The sequence below is a fragment of the Haemaphysalis longicornis genome, unplaced genomic scaffold, assembly GCF_048455015.1.
Source record: "Haemaphysalis longicornis isolate Haplotype H1 unplaced genomic scaffold, Haemaphysalis longicornis Haplotype H1 scaffold_6, whole genome shotgun sequence".
Classification (NCBI taxonomy): Eukaryota; Metazoa; Arthropoda; class Arachnida; order Ixodida; family Ixodidae; genus Haemaphysalis; species Haemaphysalis longicornis.
The window spans coordinates 190,050,080-190,075,674 of record NW_027526407.1 but is presented as its reverse complement, the minus strand read 5'-3'; the positions used below and the strand labels follow the sequence as shown (position 1 = coordinate 190,075,674).

General features: G+C 46.5%; 1 long non-coding RNA gene across 1 annotated transcript in view; it reads left to right on the top strand.

Moving 5' to 3' along the window:
• LOC144142132 (uncharacterized) overlaps window positions 1-25,595 on the top strand; it is a 151,199-nt gene that overhangs the window by 75,832 nt on the left and 49,772 nt on the right. The window contains exons 3-4 of the long non-coding RNA XR_013316851.1: window positions 1,320-1,441; window positions 3,492-3,630. This is a non-coding gene — a long non-coding RNA (uncharacterized LOC144142132). The remainder of the gene's footprint in view (window positions 1-1,319; window positions 1,442-3,491; window positions 3,631-25,595) is intronic.

Here is a 25,595-nt window from a genome sequence, read left to right as displayed (position 1 = left end):
GCTACCCGGACGTCACAGAATCGCCCGCACCTGTGTACTCCGCCTATCAACTGGTCAAGAAATCAGGCGGCCCATTCAACGGCTTTACTTCCTTGAAGGCAACCCTTAGACTTCTTGGTGGACCGGAGAGTGTGTAGAAAACAAAGGTGGAATGGGTAGTTGAGACTAGCGAAGGCAGGGGGCGTGGCACGATCAAAAGAAGAAGATCAACAGCGCTCGCGTGCTCGACCTTGAGTGTTCCGTGACCACCACGAGAACCGGACGTCTGGGTCCTGCTTTCCTTGCTTGATCCACCATATTCCCACCACACATATTTGTCACCCCCTTCCCGAGCCACGGGCTTTCACATATGGCCATAAACAATCACTCAGGGCATGCGCAAAAATTCTTGTGTTGACCGCTGTCCAGTCGATAAGAGATCGATAGCCTATATTTCGTAAGTTAGCCATTTCATCTCAGTCACGGTGCTGTTCAGATACAGCGGTCCTCATCCTGTTTGCAGCCTAATATCGGAGGCAAATTTAACACAAATTATTGTTTATTTATTCGAAGGTATATATTTGCATCTTAAACGCAGAATTTGTCGCTAATACTTTGCTTAAATATGTATTCCAGGTCATTGTAGAGTACTTTCTATGTTCGTATATTACCAAGAGCCTCAACATCAAACATTTGCCAAGAAGGAAGGTTCAATCGTACCTGAATATGCATAGAGACAAAAGGTCTACCGAGACAGTAGATCTTATCGAGCCTCAACATACACTGACAAGATAAACAGAGACACAAGATCCGATCTATACGAAATATCCAACAAGAAGAAAGACTGACCGAGACGGAATACCCACAGTAGCATTTGTTGTTTAGTAGGATTTTTCCTTCCCTCAGAACTGTAACCACTGAATATTGAAGGGAGGTGACATAAGCGGGCTTTACCGATAAGTGACCGCGACAATTTGGCGGAGCGTAAAGTCCAGGGGACAGTTTTGGGTGACCACTAGCCATGCTAGGAACGTGCCGTGGCCTATTCTTTGGCAATTGGCAATAAAAACCGGGCTTGTTTGACGACGAGTTTTATTTGCTTTAAATTGTTATTGGAGGTTTTATGCACTGCTGGAAACCAGCTACTCCATCTTTTCTGGTACTCGTTTTTAGTTTGCAGATAGGCGAGGTCGACCCCCTCTATTTGCAGTTTCTACAGCCTTGTGGCGCTTGTGCAAGCGGGAATAACTCTTTAACACGTTTTTATTGACGTTCCGCATTTACTGTTCATATTTTCACTTACTTTCATGTTACGACTGCCAATTTGTTTCTTTTTGCAGGTGCAACTTGAACTCGTGGTTTCACTGTCGCATAGACCAGTGAGATACGTATACTGTGGCGGCAGCATAATATCGAAAACAGTCGTCCTGACGGCCGCCCACTGCTTTTTTAACGGTGAAGAGTAAGTTAGCAAACTCTGCCTTATACCCTAGTAATACGATAACATGTTTCTAGGAGCACCGTCCCCTGAGTATTGCACGATATAACATACCTTTTTTGTTTCCTTGTAAACCTCATTTTATTTCTTCGCAAGCAAGCAAGGCAGCTTTCTTGAGAAGGCGACTACAGTCGAAAGCAGAGAAGGCCGGTGCAAAGAAAATTCAAAACACCGCAACCCCTAAGATGACGTTAGTTGGTAGGACTTCAACCTCCTTTGATTCATATAGAATTACAGATCTTCCAACAGGCTGCTTTCAGATTTGTCTTTTGTGCTATTTTTATCTGAAAGTGGCGATATGAACAATGTTGTCGCAAGACGCGAAACTACGAAATGGATTTTTTTAGTCACACACTGCTCCACCAGACACGCGTTACGTGAATTTAATTGAGCAGCATATCGTTTTACAAAGATTAGAAACACCTCTTACAAAACAATTATGGCAGGAGTAATTAGCATAAGACTTCTTAGCACATCTCCACGTGTGCTCAGAGGTACTGAAACGGAATCTTTAGTATTGAAGTATACGATCTACTTTTTATTACAAAAACGCCTGTCTTTCTCCTGCGTACACTTCGCCGTAAGCGTAAATGTGGCGAAATTCGTCACCAGTGAAAACTGGTTTTCATCACCGCCTCTGTTGTGGCATGGGATGTTTCCCAGACTAATGATCCTTTTAAACACAAAACATACGTGAACTATTTTTTGGGCGAACTTTTCCTTATTGTATTGAACATGCAACATCCTAGTATATTTCTGAAGCACTCTAAAATTATCACTACTAGTGAAATTTCTCTGTGCGATTAGGCAGAAACAACAGAACATCTATCTGCATCCCGTTCAACATTTATCAAATGCACTTCCAGTGCTGCAGGGGTTTTTTTACTATTTAACTGTCTGAGACTTAGCTAATTGTACCCTACTGAACAGTAGAATGTAAGCATCATTGCTGCACATATAAATGCATCGTCTACACATGAGCCTTGCATCACTCTTCTCCGGCGTCTATTTCACCCAGTGTTCTGAGGGCTAGAGGAAGCGCGGCAAACTCGTCCTACAATGAGAGGTGGTAGATCCTTATCCACAAAGCAAAAACGCCGCTAGGTTGCTGCAATAAAAACGCAGCATAGAAAAGCCAACGCGACGGTTTTCATACTCAATGACCAGAACCTAAGTTTATTTTTTGTTGCACCCCAATATTGATCCCACCATACACAGTACAAAATATTAATAGTGTGGTATAAGTATGCTGCAAACTAATACTATCCTGTATTTTATGGTTTCATTAGGCACACTGAATTACCTAAGCACCACGTTGGGTGCTCTGATACACGATATAGTTTTTGCTTGACACGAAATGCATAGTTTTTTTCAACGGAAATTGCAAAAAATGGAGGTAGCCCTACAGAAACCAATAGAAGAAAAATGAAGAAACTCAGCCTTTTATGGCGTTCACAATAAAAATATAAAGCGGCCAGAGAATATTCTTAGTAGAACGATCCAATTTTCAGGGTGTTTAATGGCCTCAAACCAATGTAAAAGCAATGCACAGAATTTTTCCACAAGAAATACAGCACACAGGTAAAGCAAATAAACTAGTTGTGTCGTTGTCATAGTGGATAAACCAGAACACAAAAGTCAGCTTTATGCGGTTCATCAATTGCCGCCAGTTATAAAAAATTAGAAGAAAATTCTCGTACTCGAGCTAAAGTACTCAATGAGAAATGGGGAAATACATAGCTTTAAATTATTTCACAATGTTCCGATTACCCTAATTGTTAAAGAGTACTTATAACATAGCAAATCCTATTATTATACAATCAGCCCAAACAGTTAATGTTGTACATTGGGGCACAGAAACCAAAGTTCATAAATTGTTCGAGTGTGTTTTCTGCTCGGGATAATATTGAACCTGAAACAAAATGCTTTTGAATTAGCTTGAGACAAGACTTTTATCAGCAATATTCGTTCAATTTTAAGGTAATAGTTTTTTTCCTATTCTATTCTATGGCAGAAAATACAAAATACATCAGGTGGCAGTCTTCTACAACTACACTGATGATAAAGACACTCAGATAAAACTTGTGGACCGTGTCAAAATCTACCCTTTTTACAAAAGGTTGAGTAGGGGCGATGACATAGCCTTACTCCACGTAAGTGAACCCTTGCAGATTATTTCAATGTTCAGTTCTTTTGTGGGCCAGTTGTGTATTTCTATGTCAGCGTGGCTCCAGCAACAAGACATTTTTATCTATGCGTGAGAATAGGTGTTTCAAGATGTGGCGAATACATTAGGTGGTAAATTTCACAAACAATTTCTACAACAGCTGCTTGACCAGTTTTGTTGCATATAAAACCGGCGCGAAAAGCCGTTACGAAGTCTTTTGGTACTCCACAAAACACTCAGCAGCATTCAATAAAATTTTCTTCCCACAAAAACAATGTCCAGTATTTCCACATCTTTTTTGCCAAGACATTTTGTACTCGATCAACTTCCCTGGTGACATTTCATAGGGCTGATCCAAGGAGAGATTGATTAGGTACTTTCATTTTCAATCTGTTTTTCATCTTGTTTGTTTGAGTTACCTGCACACCACTTAATAATCGAAAAGAAATTAATTTTCCTCTAATGTTGTACTACGTCAAAAAAATGTTAGACGCGTCGCGAATGACGTCCTGCTTCAGCTGGCGGCAGATGTATTCCTGTGTGTTCAAGCAAGGAAAAGCGTAAGACTAGAGTTTCGTAATTTGTTTTATACCAATAACATAGCAGCGGTAGTATTCATACAGCAAACCTTGCATACTACAGGGAATAAAACAATAAATGTTTCATTTGTCAAGTTTGAATGCGTAAGGTTCTCAACCCGTCAGAGGCGAACCTGCGGCTCCACAATTTTATTTTTATTTATTTATTTATTTATTTATTTATTTATTTGTTTATTTATTTATTTATTTATTTATTTATTTATTTATTTATTTGTTTATTTATTTATTTATTTATTTATTTATTTATTTATTTATTTATTTATTTATTTATTTGACAGCTACCTGCCTTTGCATGCATTAAAGCAGGGAGATACATAACACTAAGCATCAAATATGAGACCAAGTAACAAAATAAGTCTACAATCAATCGTCATTATAAACCGTAGATGCAATCATACGTGGAAGATAATTACACTCTCGTATTGACCTAAGATTAAATGAATCGCGCAAGGCGTAACATTTAAAGGGAATATAATAATCGGCTTCAAGCTAGCGGTCCCACTTTGGGATATGTATATTGGCGCCTGCAAATACTTTTCCCCTTCTATTAAAGTTTTCCAATGATAGATATTACCAAAAAATGTCAACCTGAGCTTTCGTCTGTGATCTTTCCGGTCTTGCCATTTAAGTTTACTTTTACTTTCCCTCATGCTAAGTTGGCAGTGCCAATTACCTAATACGAATCTCACTGCCCTAATCTGTACGTTTCCGAGCGTATCAACGAGCTCTTTGGTGTAGAGATCCCAGAAAACACATGCGTACTCCAACATTGAGCGCACATGAGTGAAATACGGCTGCTCTTTTAGGTTAGGTGGAGGTTCGCTGAAATTTTATCTCAAAAAGCCAAAAACACGTGCTGCCATAACTTTTATGTTGTGAACGTGCCTATTTTACCTCAAACCACTCGTTAAATAAACTCCAAGTTATTTATATTCACTGGCCGTTCTTAAAGCAGTGTAATTTACGGTATACGTATTCAATTGGAATGAAGGTTTTCTTGTAAAGGTGACGTTAACACACATTTTTACTTTCAAAGACTTTTCGGTATCAGCCCTGGAGGATGTTAATAAATTTGAATCATGCTGCAGGTATTCGGAATCACGTTCATTCACTATAGTCTGTACACTAAACACTCATTCGCAAACATTTTATACACAGATTTTAGGCCAATAGTAATAACATTTATATATAATAGAAACACAAGAGGGCCGGCAACTCACTCTTGGGGAACTCTTGAGGTCACGAGAAAATATCCGGACGAACAACAATTGAGAGCGACCGACTGCTGTCTTAGAGAGATTTACTCGGCTATGCATTCGAAAACCTATTCATTCTCTTTATAGTCCGCCATTAACTAACAAGAAGGTTATATGGAACACCGTCAAATGCTTTTTTGTAGTACAAGAAAATACCGTCAACTACTTTTGGCTTACCTTTTGATACAGCCAAAACGTGCGTGAACTCAGCAAGCTGGTTGAGCAAGAAAAACCCGACAAAATCCGTGTTTCCTAGGATGCTGGCGATAATGATTAAAAAAATAGGTCATTTCCTAAGTGTACCTAAGCTCACGTTCAACCACGGTGGTTAAATTAACATCCAGGCTTCGTCCATTAGAAGGATCGGTTGTTATGGGTAATTTAAAATAACACGTGGTTCTAAATAAACAGTCATAAAATCCGATGAAGCAGGGCACGAAGTTGAGCCTGCCAATGCACGAGCTTAGCCTCTTCTACGTTTATGACCAACAAAATAGCGCAACATTGTTTTTCGCAGTATTGTAATAAGAAGAAGAGCCGGAAACGTTCGCTTCTGCGCGCCCTTCCCTTTCTTTGTGGGGCGTCCTTGAAATGGCGCCGTTTTAGCTCCTGCGGGTTGGCCGCTTGCTCGACGCCCTTTAAGGCCACTTATTTTGGTGAACCACCACCATCTCGGGTCGGAATTTCTGCCTGGTCGATGTATTCAATGGTCTTCATTTCTTGAGGGAGCGAATAGACTCGAGCTGACACATCGACGAAGCCGGTGGGCGAGGCGTGGTAGCGGCTATTACTGGCGAGGCCTAGCTCACCCGTCGGTGTGGCACAGTCTTCTTGTGGCAATAAATGGCATTCCGATGGCCTAGAAGGTTCCCTGGTAACGCCCAGTGAGTCCTTGCACCTTCCCTGTTCACCTAGAACACTTATTACTGTTTGACAAACGAAGCTCGTTCATTTAAAACGTAGAAACACCGAGCGGATGAAGAACATGTGCGTCATTCGGCTCCCTAACGGCTCTTTCTTCACCCAGGGAAAAGCCGGTCCTACACCGGTGGAACGTCTTCCACACACGTCCGTGCACGAATTCTCGGCGCCCAGGCGCGTGCCGTTGTTCGGCTGTACGCCGCCTAAAGAAAGAATGACGTATAACCTGATACCTTGCGTAGGTTGGTCTTTTCTTGAACACCGGTTGCCAAAAATTCTGCGGCCGTTCGCTTGCCGTAATTCGGCCGAGAATCGCTAACTGAATGAAAAACGTAAATCCTGGGGCCGTAAGTCGCCGGTCTCCTTTATAACACCGATTGCCCGAAGAAAACGAATATTCTGCCGCCGGAGGCGTGGTTTACCTTTGAAAGAGCGAATGCGCGGCAGCCGTGGTCCAGCTGGTGTCTGTTTGAACACACACGGTCACAAGAATACGGATATTCTGTGGGCGGTCGCTTGCCGTGCTTCGGCTCAACACCGCTTCCTGAAGAAACAACGGTGGTCCTAAAGCCGTACTTCGGCGGTTTTTTTTCTCAACATCGGCAGCCGAAAGGGAACTGAATATCTGGCATCCGGGTAGCTGCCGTTATGCGTCTGAACACAGGCCGCCGGAGAAACGCCGAAGCACTGTTTGCGGAATGTTGGCGCTTCATCGTATGATCAGTGGCCGCCAGAACCTGGATGATGGCCGGACATGCCAGAAAGCTGCCATAGACTGGCCGGTCTTGGGACGCACTTTCTGTGCTGCCTGGGTAGGGTCGATGACGAAGAGCTGGTGAAAGTCTTCAATGCTAATTATGACTTTGCATAAAACACTCGCCGCAAACACGACGACGACCTGTTCGGTGCATATGAAGAAAATAATCAGCGCCGTACAATGCACATAAGCAATGGTACTGTAACGTATATATGTGTACGGTAGTGCTCACCCCCAAACGCGCCGCCATTCAAGTAGTCGGAGTAAGTGGGAGCTTCCGTGGATTTTTTTCCCTACTCTTGGTACTAAAAAGTATTACGTCTCAGTTCTTTTTTTAAATCGCCAAATTTAGATATCCAATTGTGAGAAAACACCGAAAGCTTTTTTACCAAGCCTAAATGAAACTATGATAAATGGATCATAAGATATGGTTTACATATCAGATTGGGCAGCGTTACGGCCGCAAAAAGGTAAAATATTGCGCGCCCAATTCCAGCAATAATATGATGATGAGTGTGTAAATGTATTGTATTGGAAGGAACTAGTCAAGTTTATGGTTATTGTTAACAAAAATTGATTTAAGTTGACTTTCGAGGACTGCGCAATGGAGTTTTTGCGAAACGGTATTAAACATGTGCAACAGGACTTCAGGAAATGAGTAACTTTATATGAACAGCAGTTGAGTTCTCTTCGCCACATTAGCTGCTCTTCTCGACTTTTCCATAGGAAAGTTGTCAAGCGTATGACTAAAGACTCAAGCGTATAGTAAAGACACGAAGAAAGGAATAGCTTCAAGGCCTTGGCATGGATGGTGAAAAAGCTTCAAAACAAGGCTGGTCATCTTGTCACGTAGCCAAGAACGACGCCGGTTTTCTTCTAGGAAGAGACCTGGGCACCTGGGCGAACTAGTCCTTCCACAAAAACTCGAAGAAAACTCAAGCGGCGTCGAAACAGTCAAAGCACTGTCGTGCGTAGTCGTATAGAATGCGTGGCGCGTGTGCCGCGGGTATTTTGTTTTTGGCGCGATTGTTTTTTGAACCGTTGAATTACATCGAGACCACTGAAGGTCAGCGAAGATGATTCTAGGCTAGCCACGTCAGTGCGACGCTATTTTCGTGTCAAAAAAGATAGCCTCTGCATCATTGACAAGACAGAAATCGATACAACTACTATCACCCAAACATAGGCAACACAGCCTGGCGCACAGCAAAAAAAGTGAACACAAAAGTGAACAAAGAATGCATACTATGCGTCATTGCCCCCTCTAAAAGTGCATTAACGCGACGCAAAAATAAAAGTGCAGTCAAACAAAACAGTCGGTCATCTTGCGTAGTCACGCGGGCGGCGAACCACGTGGACGACTTCGGGGTGGAGGCGCCTTCGCAATGTGCTAGAGTCACTGTCAGGGAGGAATTCGGAAATTAGTTGGACACGCGTCGTTGTATTCCGTGGTGACCAAATCATACTCTCAGGAGCTCCTCACTTAGTCCGCGTCATATAATTGGAGTGCAAACCTACAAAGCATTATCTGGATGATACTCGGCGTCAAGGCATTGGAGGCTGTAGCGTACAGCATCCGCCAGCTGCAGGTCCGTTCTACGAGGTCGAGAAACCTGGCGAGGCTCCTCATTTGTAGGTATGCTTGGACATCAGCGCTAAGGTAGTTGCCTTGGACGTACGGTACCATGGCGTCGGCCATCGTAGCCAGCCGTCTTTTATAGACAACCTTGAACCGTGTCATCTCCACAGTTTTTTTGGTTTGCTGTGTTGTACGCAACCGTCACATAAGGGATAGCATCGTCCCACGTCTTGTGTTCAATGTCGAAGTACATTCACAGCGATTATGTTGTTCAGGCGTTCCGTTAGTTCGGTATTGTGGGGATATTGCGCTGTTGTTCTTAGGTGATCTGGGTAGCGGCAGCGTAAAAGGCCTTGCATAATCTCCGAAGTAAAGGCCGTTCCAGGATCCATGATTAGGACTTCAGAGGCTCCATGTTGCAGCACAAGTTCGCGGATGACAAACTTAGTGACTTCTTATGTATTTCTAATCGGAAGAGCGGTTTTCTCTGCGTAGTGCGTCATATAGTCTGTCGATAACCCTGTTAACCTGCTCTCTGCTCGTAACGTAGAGAGCGGGCCCTGAAGGTCTATTATAACCTCTTTGAAGGGCCTCAATGGGACGTCGATCGGTTGCAGAAATCCGCCTCGACGAGGACATCATACAACCCTCAAAAATTTTCTGGGCGTCCCCAGTTGGGCTCGAAAAAAAAGACGTTACTCTCAATAAATGCGTTGACTGCAGACGATTGACCAAAATCGCAAAAAAGACGTATCCCCGCATCTCCAGCTGATGCCACGTACATGAGGACCTAACCAGTTTTCTATAAGGAAGAAAAGTTTATTGGAGCGAGCTTGTGCTTCAGTAAAGCTCGAAGAAAATACAACCTTCGTACAAGCAGTCAAAGAACTGACGTGAGGTGCCTGTCGTCGGCCAATGACAAGCTGCGGCATCCGCAATACTAGTATTTATATTTTGGCGCGATTTTTTCTGAAACTCTCGAATTACATTTACAACATCAAAGATAAAAAAATCCTCTAGGCTGCTGACTTCACGGCTGAACCACTCTCCCTATCAAATAAGATAGCCCGTGCGACATTCAAAAGAAAGAGAACCTGCGCACAATTCCCGAAATAGAATCAACAAAGCAGTGCGCCACCGGATGGAAAAACATAACACAAAAGTAAATAAACTATGTATAGTTTGCGGCAATATCTTTTCCGCATAAAGGAAGTGGTTCCTACTCAAAGATGTGGAATTAGTGCAGGGATTGTAAGCGGTGGCTATTTACCTGATCACTAAAATGGGGAAGATCGCAATAAAAAGCAACAAAAGTTGTAGAGGACACCTATGTTTTTTTTTTATTACAATGTAAGAAGCGATAACATTACTTCGACTCTCAAGAAGCGTTTTGGAACTAAATTGCTGCATTTACGAAGTATACATCACGATAACTGGAGGTCGGCGAAGAGAGTAGGACTAGCAGGAATGGTATTTATTGCTCGTGTGCCAGAAGAGATTGAGACCCTGCATAGTTCTGTGTTTTAAGATGTGAGCGTTGAAGGAAGAGGCTGCGAAGGTTTGGTCAGTGTGAGAGAGAAGGTACCACTATTAGTGTTTTGAAAGTTTATTTTCTAAGTTCTGTGCCGGGAGGAAAATTCTTTATTTTTTTAGGAGAGAGAGAGACAAAGCGGAGATCTTTGTTGCGGAAGAAATACATTAGGGTCTTTGAAAAATTGGCGCCAATCCACCCCGTGAATGTGGTTGGAAAGCAAAGCTGTAAACGGCACCCATAACGATTACTCATGCGACGTCACTTAAAATCATCACATCGCTCTACAAATAGTAAAAACCGAGAGAAGTGAAATGCACTTACCACACCATTTATTACTCCAAAGAGATATTCCTGGTAAGGTTAAATCAATGCATGATGCATGGACGGTGTTTGGTTGAGTTGTATTGGTGTAGCACAAGAGTGGAAACTTTTTTTTATAAAATCAAAGTAAGCTCCAACCCGGTGTTAGACGATCTGACTTCTCCTTCTCTGCCCCGCGGACGGAGGCGACGAGACTTGTGCCTGAGAAGGAGGAGGAAGAAATACTTCTGTGCAGATTTCTGAATGGCCCAGAGTGCAGCCCTGGGGAGTGATTCCTTCTTCTGCGGGGCCCATATGCAGTTCGCACGGCCTGTGTTCTGTCCACCCGCTGAAGCTGGGTATGTAGAGAGGGCCTGGACATCAGCATCTCCCATTGCTCTTGTTGGGTAGTTGACGGAAAGAGAGGAGGGTGCTCAGGGCTAAAGTCGCACACCCCGATTACGGGGCGGAGTATTCCTACTTCTGAAAAAATTTTACATTCAGCGTCGTACCGATTCGGATGCATTACGTGAAGACGCGTAGGCTGTGGGAAGAGTCCGGAGTGTATGAGCCGTAGGGTAGTTTGTTGTTCTCTGGAAAGGTCAGGGTAAGGCGAAAGTACGGTCTGTGTCAGAAGGCGATAATGCTGGATTATCTCCCTGGACGTGACAAGCGGGTGACTGTCCTCGTGCAGCTCCATAGCACGGGAGGTAAAAGCGCTGGCTTGTTGGGTGGGCGTATTTGTTGCCCTCCATTGAAGCGTGAGGCGGTGTCCAGATGAGCTGAATGGAACCGTTTGGGGAGTGGTTTTTTAGCACGCACAGTGCAGATCAGGACACCCATCCCGACTGGTAATTCCAGTAGGCTTGCTGGGAATCGGTGACTACCCGCCGAACCCCTGGTTGAGTGAGAGCCAAGGTGGTGGCTGCCTCTTCTGCTGCCGTCATTTGTTGGGTCTTAAGCAAGGTACACGCAAGGAGGTTGGTTCTGGAGGTAGCCACGGTGATGGCGTGTTGTTGCCCTCGATGTTTGGAGAAGTTTGTGTAGATAACTGCATGAGCCCCACCGAGGGTGGAGTTTAGCGCTTGAGCCCGTGCTTTTCGGCGACCCTCGTCATGTGAGGGGTTCATACTTTTAGGCAAAGGGAGCATCTTTAGTTTTAGTCACCAAGAGTCTGGGAGTACGTAAAGCTGAGTGACATTCTGGGCTGCCCAGCCAATCTGATGAAGCATTGCGTTACCCACCGCAGTTCTGAGTCGGACCTTCTGGTTAGAAAGATGGCCTTCTATCAGCTCTTCCACCGTGTTGTGGAGCCCCGTGCTAAGCAGCCTCAGTGTGGACGCACTCATGAGAAGACCAATGGCCTGCTCGACTGCCTTTCTAATCATTATGTAATGCACCTCTATGTCTTCGTCGTCGAGAAGAAGACAGGGGGTTGACGTAAGTGACTCTCCAGAGGACAAAAGCTTAATTTAATCGAAAGCTACCAGATTCCTGTAGGCCTCGCTTCTTGGTTTCAACTTGCCTGATCATGTGTATGATTTCATTAATGCTGTTTTTAGGCGCTGCAAGGAGACGTCACTCTTGGTGTTATCCTCGAGATGTAGGTCCAGGATCTTGATGCTGTGGCTTGGAGTGATGGCCTGGTCATAAAGGAGTATTTGAATGTATTCTTTGTTTGGCGTGAGGGCGGACGACAAGGAGCTGTGATATTTTACGTGAACAGTGGAGGCCACAGGCTTTAGGACATTGGCGTACTAAAAGTGAGATTCCATGGATTGGTGTGAGCTTCCTTTTATTTTTGTAACTTTTAGCACATGACCAAGGTGCGCGCAGGGCCGCTAGACGGGCATGAGTGGTCGTGTGACGCTTTCACGTGGCATTCAGCGAGAAGGCAGGGGGTAAACCCGTAGATGTGCTTGGTGAGTACACCATTTGTCTTCCCGTGTTCACGTGGGCTCGTAGCTAAATCGGTAAGACAACGGGCTCTCGCTTTGTTAGTCTATTAGTTCCAGGTTCGATTCCCAGCGGTGCCAGTGAATTATTTTATTTGTTCGCTGGAGTTTTCTGGTGACACCAACGGTCGCGAAAGAACCCTTGGGGGGCAGAGGTAGAAAGCTTTGCTTTAAAACGGGTAAACAGATGTGAGACAGCTGAAACGTGAAACTTGTAGTCCCGGCCATAGATGCAGCAGGTCCTTTCACTGCTTTTCCAATCAGCTCGCGCAGATCGTGAGAGAACGAGCTGGTAAAAACTGCCTCGAATATTTATGTGGAACCAGAATGTTAGAAGTTTTAGTTCGCGGGTGACCATACTCTTGAGCATGCCGAGGGTACTGATAAGAGGATGAATGTTTCCCCGAATTTACCAGTGTTTTAAGTTATGTATGATGTTCCCAGTAAAATCTTTTCCCACTTTTAGTGGTAGATACTTGTGTTGCTTTATCTACCACTGAGTTCGCAATTCTTTGACACTGAGACCTTGGCGTAGGATTACGACACGTCAACTATTTTCATGGAGAGAAGTGCTGTAACCGTGGTGGAAAGTAGCACGGTGTGACAAGTGTGTGGCGCCCATCCATCCCTGATATTCGTTGGCTGCTAAGTTCAGTGGCCCCACCAGGCTCGGTGAGAAACCTTGTGTGTGGCCGGGAAATAAACACCGCCGAGCACGGCTGCTCGGGGGTCAGTCACCGTCACCACCAGCACGCTGCATGTCGTCTTTCGGCTGGAGGGTACCCCTACCCTCCCAGGTTCACGAACGCGGCACTAAATCGTTTAACTGGCGACGAGGGAAGAAGCCCGCGAAGCGGCCGAAGCCACCGTGAACGCCGCCACCGAGAACGCCGAGATACCGCCCCCTCAAGCCAGCCGCCATTACGCCATGCCGCTGTATGGGAGGCTCGAGCCGTTCGAGGGTAAAGGGTCCGCCTGGCCGGTCTACGAGGAGCAAGTCGGCGTGTTTTTCCGGGCGAACGACACACCCGAGGCGAAACGGCGCGACATCTTCCTGGCCAGCTGTGGGACCCGCGTCTTCGCTCTCCTGCTCGACCTGCTCAAGCCGGCAATGCCGCACGACAAGTCGCTGGGTGAGCTGCTCGCTACGCTCAGCTCGCACTTCAGCCCGGCTCCGTCCACGTTAATGGAGCGTTTTCGCTTCAACAACAGGAGCCGCCGAGACGGAGAGACGCTCGGGCAGTTCGCCGCAGCGCTTCGAGGGTTGCCGAGCGGCTGCGCCTTCGGGGAGCAGCTCGATTCACTGCTCCGGGACCGTTTCGTCTGCGGCATCAACGACCCCACCATACAGACGCGACTCCTGGAGCTTTCCGACTCCTCGCTGGACGACGCCGTGAAGGCAGCGCTGGCGATGGAGGCTTCGGCCAAGGACGCGGGCGAGCTAACGCGTGCCGCCGGCTCACCGTCGGCGGAGGCGGCGGTGAACAAGATGGCGGCATGGCATGGCAGGTGCAGTCGCTGCGGTGGTGACCACCCCCCTTCACAGTGCCAGTTCGCGCAAGCGGAGTGCTTTGCGTGCGAAAGAAATGGGCACATTGCTCGGGCGTGTCAAGGGGGGACGACGGCGGACGGACGGAAGCAGCAGCCGGCGTCGAGCACAGGTTCCGCGCCAGCCCACGGCCGAGGGAGTCGGCGCAAGGGTAGGTGGCGGGGGCGTGGGGCAGCAGCTTCGGGTGCAACGGCTAGGCTTCACGTCGTGGCCGAAGACCCGCAGATTTTCGACATGTGCCACGCGGCCACAGTGCAGCCGCCGGTGCCACCATCCTGGCTGACCGTCGAAGTCTGCGGGTGCCCCATCTCTATGGAGCTGAACACAGGGGCCAGTGTGTCAGTCATGGCCGGGAAAGCATGCAAGCGCACCTTTCCTCGCGTGTCTATCGAGGCATCCGGCGTCATGCTGCGCAGCTACTCCGGACAGCTCGCCCAGGTCGAGGGTCAAGCCCAGGTCAGCGTGCGCCTTGGCGACAGGGAGGCAACCCTGCCCCTGTACCTGACCAAGGGGCCGTCCCCGACGCTGCTGGGCCGGAACTGGATCCAGGCGTTGGGCGTGAGGCTGCCGGAGTACCAGGAAGCAGTGAATGCAGTGGCAGACGTCCCCGACCTCCTGACCAAGTTCGAGGCCGTGTTCCAGCCCGAGGTGGGGACATTCACCGGCACGGCGGCAAGCATTCAGGTGCCAGAAGGAGCACAGCCCCGTCCAGCCCGACTGCATGGACGGCGTCATCGAGCAGCTACTGCACCGGCGCGAGGCCGGCACCAACGGCGGCGGGGTGCTGGGCACTAACGGCCGCCTGCTGCACCTGGTGGTGCTGGGTGCCAGGGCCAGCGCCCAGCAAGTGGCGCAGGCTATGCTGCAGGCACCCCCGCAGGGTTTCCGGCTCGACGACAAGGCCCAGTACGCGCTGGATTTCAGCATCATCGACGGCGACGTGGGCCTGCCGCACAACTCGTTCCGCACGGAGCCCCTGCCCCACGGCTGCCTGTGCGTGTACGCCACCCAGCCGGAGCTGAAGTACATCCACGAGAGCCTCGAGAAGACCCTGCTGGCCACCCTGGAGCAGGAGGACCGCTTGCCCTTCCACTGCCTGCCCCTGGTCATGGTGTTTGCAGGCCAGGGGGACTTCATGCGCGAGGAGGGCATCAACCGGGCCAAGAGCCTGCAGTGCCCCTTCGTGGACGACGGTGGTGGCCTGGACCCCGTGCGGCTGGAGCAGGCGCTGTGCGTGCTGGTGGAGAGCATCGAGCGGCGGGCTGGCCGGCTTCACATCTACCAGGCGCTGCCCGCGGTCGCGGGGCACCGGCCGGACCTGCGGCTGAGGCGGTGCATGGTGTGCGGTTGCCTGGCCACGGGCTGCCTGGCCACGGGCCCGCTGCACTTCCTCAGCCTGGACTCCTTCAAGGGGAGCCAGCTTCACCGACCACTGCCAGTACAGCTCCAGGGGCTGGTGCTACTCGCGCCACTGCGGCGCCACGCGCAAGTCCTTCGACACCCAGAAGGCTGACAGCTGGTGGGAGTGTGACCCAGGCAGCACCTAATGCTGCCACATCTGCATCGACACCTGTGCCCAAGCGTAGTGCGAGACTACGGAGACCGCCAGGCCGTTACTCGCCGGGGGGACAGGTGTTGTTTGGTGTTTGCGTAGGACAAACAAACTTTGGGGTGAGGGGTGTGACAAGTGTGTGGCGCCCCCCATCCCTGATATTCGTTGGCCGCTAAGTTCAGTGGCCCCACCCGTCTCGGTGGGCAACCTTGTGTGTGGCCGGGCAATAAACACCGCCGAGCACGGCTGCTCGGGGGTAAGTCACCGTCACCACCAGCCCGCTGCATGTCGTCTCTCGGCTGGAGGGTACCCATACCCTCCCAGGTTCACGATCGCCGGACTAAATCATGACACACGGTGTGTGAGCTCGCAGAACTTTTGGTCAGTGCCTCGACCTTTTTAAACACTTGTGCCCGGATGTCCTAGTGCCGTCCGTAAATTAATTTATTACCGAGTGGGATATACTTGCAAATCTTTTAGCTGTTCTGCCTAATGCGAACAGTCTAATGCCCTTTAGGAGTCTGTAATGATGTTACACTTCTAATTGCTACTTCAGCTATTGGGATTCTCAAGAACATGTGTTCAACATCCGCTTTTTGTTCCTATAGGTAGGACAGTCACGCAGTCGCAAAAATTACCACAATAGCTTCCTACGACAATTGCTGTCTTCTACTATTATAAATCCCACAGTCGTTGCACAGGTTGTTCTCGTGATATTCCACTGTTTTTATTAGGTTTTAACTGGTCGCGAGCAATTTGAATTGCATGGGCTGTTATTACCCTCGATAAGGAAAAATACGAGACATGTCTGGGTCCTCGGCTTGTCGTTTAATGAGCGCTTTGTAGCTTGGCTTTTACGTCTTTTTAGTAGTTGTGTGTCGCACTTGAACACGTATATTTTGAACAAGGTATTTATTTTTAATATTATAGACTAGAACTGCTTAAAATTGGCCACTCTTGTTTTCTTATTTTAGGTAAGCGAAGAGAGCAACAACAACGTTTTGCTGGCCTTATACCTCATTTTAAACGTGCAATGCTTTCTTTCGTTTACAATGATATATGTTTAAAAGACAATTTATTTATAAGAGCAATGGGTAAACAAACTAGCATAGATAATTATGTTTAGAGTACATATATATATATATAGATAGACGACTGCAACCTTGATATGTATCTTTACCGAGTCCCTCATCCCGTATCTCTCTTTTCTGCTACATGCATTACGAGGCACTGGCTCCAGCAGTTCGGATATGCCAATTGCTAACCCCGACCTCCGACCACGTTCTACGTGGCGGCCGCTGGGAAAGAAGACGTTCTACGTCTCCCGCGGTAGTCGAGGGGCGGCGCTAGTTGACCGGCCTCAGAGCTCTTGTAAATATAAACCCCCGCTTTAAAGTCGAGAGAGAAGCCGCTGTGGGGATAGCGTAATTGGTTAACGCACCGCACCGGTTATGCGGAGATGTGGGTTCGAGTCCCGCTCCCGGAAAACGGCGGATTTTTTCTCGACTTATATTTTCGCTTATTTATCAATGAATCAAAGAAACGTGACAAGCACACGTCATTCGGCCCTATTATATATTTCGAAAAAAAAAAAGCCGAATAGCACTGGCAATGACGACTGCAACCTTGATATGTATCTTTACCGAGTCCCTCGTCCCGTATCTCTCTGTTCTGCTACATGCATTACGAGGCACTGGCTCCAGCAGTTCGGATATGCCAATTGCTAACCCCGACCTCCGACCACGTTCTACGTGGCGGCCGCTGGGAAAGAAGACGTTCTACGTCTCCCGCGGTAGTCGAGGGGCGGCGCTAGTTGACCGGCCTCAGAGCTCTTGTAAATATAAACCCCCGCTTTAAAGTCGAGAGAGAAGCCGCTGTGGGGATAGCGTAATTGGTTAACGCACCGCACCGGTTATGCGGAGATGTGGGTTCGAGTCCCGCTCCCGGAAAACGGCGGATTTTTTCTCGACTTATATTTTCGCTTATTTATCAATGACTCAAAGAAACGTGACAAGCACACGTCATTCGGCCCTATTATATATTTCGAAAAAAAAAAAAAAAAGCCGAATAGCACTGGCAATGACGACTGCAACCTTGATAGATATATATCATATATATATATATATATATATATATATATATATATATATATATATATATATATATTAGTTACGGGACGAGGGACACGGTAAAAATACATATCAAGGTTGCAGTCGTCATTGCCAGTGCTATCCGGATTTCTTTTCGAAATATTTAATAGGGCCGAATGACGTGTTCTTGTCACGTTTCTTTAATCATTGATAAAAGAGCGAAACTATAGGTCGAGAAAAAATCCGCCGTTTTTCTGGGAGCGGGACTCGAACCCACATATCCGCATAACCGGTGCGATGCGTTCGCTATTACGCTATCCCGCAGCGGCATCTCTCTCGACTTTAAAGCGGGGGTTTATATTTACAAGAGCTCTGTGGCCGGTCAACTAGCGCCGCCCCTCGACTACCGCAGGAGACGTACAACGTCTTCTTTCCCAGCGGCCGCCACGTAGACCGTGGTCGGAGGTCGGGGTTAGCAATTGGCATATCCGAACTGCTGGAGCCAGTGCCTCGTAATGCATGTAGCAGAACAGAAAGATACGGGACGAGGGACTCGGTAAAGATACATATCAAGGTTGCAGTCGTCATTGCCAGTGCTATTCGGCTTTTTTTACGAAATATTTAATAGGGCCGAATGACGTGTTCTTGTCACGTTTCTTTGATACATTAATAAATAGGCGAAAATATAAGTCGAGAAAAAATCCGCCGTTTTTCCGGGAGCGGGACTCGAACCCACATCTCCGCATAACCGGTGCGGTGCGTTCGCCATTACGCTATCCCGCAGCTGCTTCTCTCTCGATTTCAAACCGGGGTTTATATTTACAAGAGCTCTGAGGCCGGTCAACTAGCGCCACCCCTGGACTACCGCGGGAGACGTACAACGTCTTCTTTCCCAGCGGCCGCCACGTAGACCGTGGTCGGAGGTCGGGGTTAGCAATTGGCATATCCGAACTGCTGGAGCCAGTGCCTCGTAATGCATGTAGCAGAACAGAAAGATACAGGACGAGAGACTCGGTAAAGATACATATCAAGGTTGCAGTCGTCAATGCCAGTGCTATTCGGCTTTTTTTCGAAATATTTAATAGGGCCAAATGACGTGTTCTTGTCACGTTTCTTTGATAGATTGATAAATATACGAAAATATGCGTTTGCGTGCGTCTCAGTCGGCAACCTCGGTCCCTTCAAGACTCTCGCCTCCGGGTGCCGTGTAATTTGAACATCTTTCATTGGAGATCGGAGAATCTTTTGGAACGTTTAGGTAATATGTCTGTAACTATGTTGGAAATGCTGCACTGAGTCTCTAATGCTATTGTGATTCTATTAAAACATTTTCCTTGTTGGATTGCGAAGGCCATGGCTCCAATCTCCGTTTCCTCAGCTTCTGTGTGGGGAAGGGTCATGCAGTCGCAAATATTGCCATTGTAGTCCGCTGTGATGATTATTCCCTTAGTAGTTAAGTACGTTTATAGTCAGTGTAAAATTGTGTTTGCATGGTTTTAAGATTTCAATGGAAGAAATTTGAACCTAGCTTCTCACATGTCCTTGTTTAGATTTAGATACAATGATTTCGGTTCGGAAGTTTTTATAAGGACTCGCTTGATTGCTGATGTTCATCATCGCATCCAGTGGGGCGCCTTGCATTTCACAATCCATGCTGACATTTTTTTCACAGCTGGCCTGTGAAACACACGCCAGGCTCTGGCCTGGCGTGTGTTCAAATTGTAAATAATGGTCGTTCTCACGCGGCTTCCGGCTCACATTTAAAGAATGGTGGGGAGGGGGTGCTATCCTGAGCCCGTGCTTTCTTCGTGCCCTTTTGGGCCCATGCAGACGTCTATAGTAAGGACCTGTCATGTAAAATCTCTCTGTAGGCTCGAAATAAAATTTCGAAAAAATGTTTTATGGCCTCGTTTTTCTACACCCGTGTGATTTCGCCGTGTTTCTAGAACGAACTGAAAAATAGTATGGAAGAATTTGTGACCGCTGGTCTTGTAAGCAATGTAAGGGTTGTTAAAGCCCCGTAGTGATCGGTCAATAGAAAATCAAAATGTTCGGCGAACCCGCTGTTAGACCTATTGGTTCGAGTGCAAGAGGGCGAAGGAATATTTACAGCAGACATCAAGTATTTTTTATCCTCTGAATTTCCCCATATTAAATAACTTTGCTAAAACATCTGTTTTGGTTAATGTAACAACCAAAGAAAAGCAAACTCATCCTGGCATCTTTACTCTGGAGTTCATGAAACTATCCGGAAGTCATTTAAACAAGTAACAGCTGTGGCGCGGTGGCTTGTAGCTTGCCTCCAGAACAGATATTTGTTCAAAAAGTCAGAATTTTTACTATTTAAGGACCTGACAAGGTTCGATCATGGCACGTGGTATTTGTTACAAGCTACAAGGGCATCCCCGCCTAATGACCTGATAATCTTTGCCAAAGAAACTAAAATCGAGCTGATAATTTTGTGTAAATGAATTTGCAGCGCACCTTATTTTATGAAAACTATATCGTACTTTTCACTAGATAAGACTGCCATGAAATACAAAAAACAGACTGTGTTGCAACACAAAAAAGGTAGCCCAAAAATGCCAAAGCCGATCACCAGCCAGATCCCAACTACCGTAACAAAGTCATTGGAAAGACTGGTTTACGAAATAATTTCCGTTCACAGCAGCTTCTCAGACACGCATCCGTATGCACGTTCATGCCCAGCTATCGAAAGGCTGGTGCCATGACATCTTCTGTGGCTTTGGGTCAGGCCCACAAGTTAGAAGATTACGTCTTAGTGAAATACCTACTTCTTTCCCTCCTTCGTGCCCCAAATGAAAATATTTTCCCTCAAGCCGACCAAAAGCAGATTATTGAGTTTTAGCCAAGCTAATTATGAGTATCGCGCGCCTTGCAGGAGTTATTGCTTTCACATTTTTTTTTTGGGGGGGGGGGGTGATGGTTTGATTGGTCGCTACTAGCAGCTTTGAAAAAGTGTTCCCTACTACATACTGAAAGATGCATTCGTTCATCGTGTCACGTGTTATTTCTTTCGTTTGCTACGGTGTGTCCTATGCTGCGCTTCCATTTTCCCGGAGACTTTTCGTTCTTAGCGGTACCCCTGGGATTATCACCCCGATGGGTGACTTCTAAACCATTCTTGTTGATTTGCTGCAGCGGACTATTTATTCATTGAAGCCGGAGCATGCTCCATGAGTGTGGAAGAGGGTGTTAATAATAGTTAATAAAAATGCATCAAAAATCTAAAATGAGTGAAAATCTTGAACCTCTGTCTCGTAAAATTGCTTTACAAAAGCACTGGTTGCCCTGCAATAATTTTCTTGTCGAGTGTTAGCAGCGTTTCGTCTTCCTTTACCATTCCGGTGTCTTACTCTACCATTCGAGGACTGTAAGCTCGATTCGACTATGCGTTCAAGTGGCAGCGGTAGTGAAGGGTCTAAAGACCCGTTGACACGCCGTGCACCAGGACCGGTGCGTCGGCAGAGCAATATGCCAGAGGGGGCTTTGACGCAAGTATAATACGCAACCTCACTCCCTCCACTCTCGGATGTCCGTAACCACCCTAAATAATTTCAAAATGTGTGTTCGGGATTTCCAAGTGATGAACTGACCAAACGACAATGTTCAGTGACGCAACCTTTTTCTACGTGCCTCTGCTCACATCGTCTACGCTGCTAACGCGACAGGAAAAGAAATGAGTGCACTTTTTCTGCGAACAGCAAAATCCGCAAAATATTTTGCACCGCTTTTTTCGCGACTATAGCAAGGATGGCATTAACATATTGAACTACTTGCAAGTGCCTTGTCGAAATTATCAACGAGGAAACATCAGTGCATCAGCCTTACAAATCTTTAAAGCCATCAAAACGATAACATAGTTTTACATCATCTGGGTGAATAGATATTAATCCCTCAACGGTAATGAAGTAGTTAGCACAGCAGCCACCACTAACACCCACCGAGAAGTTACAATAGAGGGACACTTAACATTAACTGCCACCATGAACGCAGAACATCTTTTTAAATTCGAATATATCCTGCCACACTACATGCATACCAATTAAACCACCTTGTTACTTTATTCTGAGGTACCCCGAAAAAAAATCACCACTTTCAGTATATCGCAGACAAATGCTTATGCGCCCAGCACCATCCTTTGTGCCTTTCCCCCAGCTCAATAAACCATCTTTTGCACTGGTTCTCCAACGTATAGAACTCTTTTCCGCCATTTACGGGAGGGTCAACAACCTTTTTTTACCTTCGCCCACCTTCTTCCTCCCCGTGAGCAGTGAATCACTCCTGTGGCCGAACCGAACCTTGGAAAATATTAGCCTCGGTTAATACAGACTAGGTAGTAAGCCACGTTCCAGAGGTCCCAAACTAGGGATTCCCCCTATCGATCGAGTGTCCTGTCAGCAGCACTTATGACTCGGCGAAAGATACCTACCCTTCTATATGTCTCATCCCGCTCTCGTTCTTGCTTTTTTCTGTGCTTTCTATTGCTTCCTCTGTTTGAAAATCACGCACGGACGCGAAAAATTTGCCCAGTGTCGTGTCTATATCGTATTCCATTATTTCCGTTCACAGCTCGGAATGACGCCCAGTAATATGCAAAGGCGACGCATTGCTTTGCAAATCCACAGTGTGTAAAGTTAAACACGTTAGAAAAAAATTGTCTTCAGAAACAATTTGCAGGGTTTTATAGTTTGGTTTCTTCCCATAGTGTGTACGACAACACCAAAGCTCCAACGTATAAGCATGTTCATTCACCTCGTCGTTCATTCGACCTCATAATCTCTTTGAAGACTTATCTCAAAATGAATGGAAACGCCCGCATCAAAACTGCTTTTTGTTTAGAGCACGATAAACCACCCTGCATGTCATTATTTGAGCCACCAATTGTTTCTTGTGGGGTAAGCGAACCTGCAGGCAAAAACACCAACAAGCAACTGAGTATGTGGCAAGTCATTGAAGTATATTTGATCATTGCATAGATATATCGGATATTCATGGTTATGGCAGATGGCCAGATCGCACTACGGTCGGTGTCAAGCGCTCGCAAAACAGGCACTAACTTCGATCTTTTACACCTGAGACGGCGAGAGCGATGGTTGCCTCTTTGCTTCTACTTAACTAGAAGGACCGCAACCACTTCCCAAACTGTTCTATTAAAGGCTACTAACTCACTCACTCACTCACTCACTCGCTTACTCACTCACTCACTGACTCACTCACTCACTCACTCACTCACTCACTCACTCACTCACTCATTCGCTCACTCACTCACTCATTCACTCACTTACTCACTCACTCACTAATGAATAAATTGAATCAATAAATGAAACAATCAAACAATTAATGAACGAATCCAACCGTCCACCAACAAACAATTCATCCCTCGCTCACTTAGTAGAGCTGTATTTTTTTTTCGTTGGGGAGAAAAAGCGTGTTTCGGTTTCCTGAATGTTTTCCAAAAGCATATCGCAAACATCTCAAGCAGCATTTTACAGTGGTATGTCATGCCATCTATGTAATGTAAAAAAAGTTGCAGTAATATCTAAGTTTATTATTAGGGTGTACGACGCGATCTACGCGGAAGGAGTGTGTTTACGTTTACGGTTTCTCCTTTTACGCCGCATTTACGGTTTCTCCTTTCCAAACACCTAGGTTTGCCATGAGTGCAAGACTATCCTCAACGGTTTAAAAGCGCTATGGTGAAAGACACACAGACGCCACTCACGATTCTAAGACTTAATATGAGGTGTTAAACTTCCGGCTGCTTGATGTGGCACAATTTCAACAAAAGCCGACACGGTCAGTGGTTCAAAGTGCCCATCCCTTCAAGTGTGGTCAGTCTGAACACTCTGGACTTTGCTTAGGAGAGATCAATGAAAGAGCGTCTTCGCTCAGTAAGAAACAGTGGGAGTGTGTGCAGAGGGGACATGAAGTCCAGAACCCCGGATGCACCAGCTACGTTCCTTGCACCCTAAGGCTGATCATAACGTGACGAGCTGGTCCAGGTTGCCTCCCGTTTCTTCGCAGAATTGGATTGTGCAATGCCTGAGAAATGACTGGGTTGCGTGGAAGGTGGTGCATGTTTACCGAATTTAGAAAAGTCTTCCTTTCCCGTCGTGTTTTTTCTACCAAGCATCTTTACCCAAAAAGATTTAAAATGTATAGACTCGTTTCTATCCAACGTCGACTATGCGATTGATCAGCCTTGGTGCTCTTTGCGGCGCGCGAATTATCGTGTTCGTGGGTATAGAAAGACGAGACGTTCTCCGTATTTTTCAGGGATTGGAGTGTGGCAATTATCGTCGCAAGGAGGGAGGTATGTGAGTTTGCGTGCGTCTCAGTCGGCAACCTCGGTCCCTTCAAGACTCTCGCCTCCGGGTGCCGTGTAACTTGAACATCTTTCATTGGAGATCGGAGAATCTTTCTGGAACGTTTGGGTAATATGTCTGTAACTATGTTGGAAATGCTGCACCGAGTCTCTAATGCTATTGTGATTGTATTATAACATTTTCCTTGTTGGATTGCGAAGGCCATGGCTCCAATCTCCGTTTCCTCAGCTTCTGTGTGGGGAAGGGTCATGCAGTCGCAAATATTGCCATTGTAGTCCGCTGTGATGATTATTCCCTTAGTACTTTAGTACGTTTATAGTCAGTGTAAAATTGTGTTTGCATGGTTTTAAGATTTCAATGGAAGAAATTTGAACCTAGCTTCTCACATGTCCTTGTTTAGATTTAGATACAATGATTTCGGTTCGGAAGTTTTTATAAGGGCTCGCTTGATTGCTGATGTTCATCATCGCATCCAGTGGGGCGCCTTGCATTTCACAATCCATGCTGACATTTTTTTCACAGCAGCTTCTTTGCGCTAGGAGTGTTGCTTCGCTAATATCTTAAAAGGTGGTATAACGGCCAAACCATTTCACATTTTAGCCGACCTTGAAAATAAGGAGGTTGCGGGTTGCTTTTTATGGTATCCTGGTGAAGGCGGGAATTTCCTTTTTGCTGGTGAGTGTATCTTTGTGGTATGTTAGGATGTACGATATCCGGCTCATATTCACTGCCTGCATGAGTCATCGTTCCCTCTTTCACTCTTGCTGCTGCCCTGGTTATGCACTTTACAATGTGCACCAGTTCGTTAAAGATTTTTTTTTGTATTTTTATGATTGGGAGACCAGCTCTGCTGCTTCCCTGTGGAGCAATGCCATAAATTCTTTTGTCTTCTCTGGCAAGACATTATAAAATATTTTGGGGTGTTTTTTTTTATCTTCGTCGCCTGGTGCTATCTTTCCATTTCCCCACACACCTTGCAGCGCTGACGGAGCCGCGTAAAATTAGAAAACATAACTTAAATGACCCTAATTAGGCGCTGCGCACTGTGATTTATTTTTTACTAGCAGACATTTTAGTTGATTCTGCTCATAGTGTAGTCCTTGCTTGGTTTTCGAGAAACGGCCGATAATATTCTGCCCTTGTTTTTGTTGTGACACAATGTTGGTGCTGGCATTCATTTTGATGGGACAGCCGCTGTAGCGTGATGGCGTCAGTACCGGGCATGGCTGGCGACTGTCTACCCAGCATTCCATAACCGACCGAGGGTTTAATTATTTTCACTGTGCTGGCGCGCCACCTGCGCAATCGGCCTACCTTTTCTTTGTCTCGGCCGTGCTATCAGTCTCCCACTTTCCACATATTAGCTGGATTGCGCGTATTATAGGTCCTGGCGAGCCTTCGCATCTGCCTGTCTCATTCGTAGCTTCCAGACGGCAGCGATGACGTATTTGCGTGGACAGTTGATGAGCACGGCTGATAGCGGACGGCTAGCAGGCAGCGCAAAATCGA